Raw genomic sequence first — 249 nt, forward strand, 5'->3', positions numbered from 1 at the left:
GTTAAAGTGGGTGCTGGTCTCAAATTTGCCAACTGAAAGTGTGGGGAGGGGAGAAAGCCTCTCAGGCTTTATATATTTTAGGGTCATACACCTGTGAAATTTTATAAAGCTAGTGTAGGTCTGTAATTTAACGAACTGGGCAAATTGCTTCCCTTATTTGCTGAATAAAAGAAGATATTAGGAACAAAGAATACTGGGACTGCCCCCCGGTGTGCCTGACGTAACCACTAACCGCACATCCCTTTAGAC

Source organism: Penaeus monodon, chromosome 33, assembly GCF_015228065.2.
Source record: "Penaeus monodon isolate SGIC_2016 chromosome 33, NSTDA_Pmon_1, whole genome shotgun sequence".
NCBI classification, from domain to species: Eukaryota; Metazoa; Arthropoda; class Malacostraca; order Decapoda; family Penaeidae; genus Penaeus; species Penaeus monodon.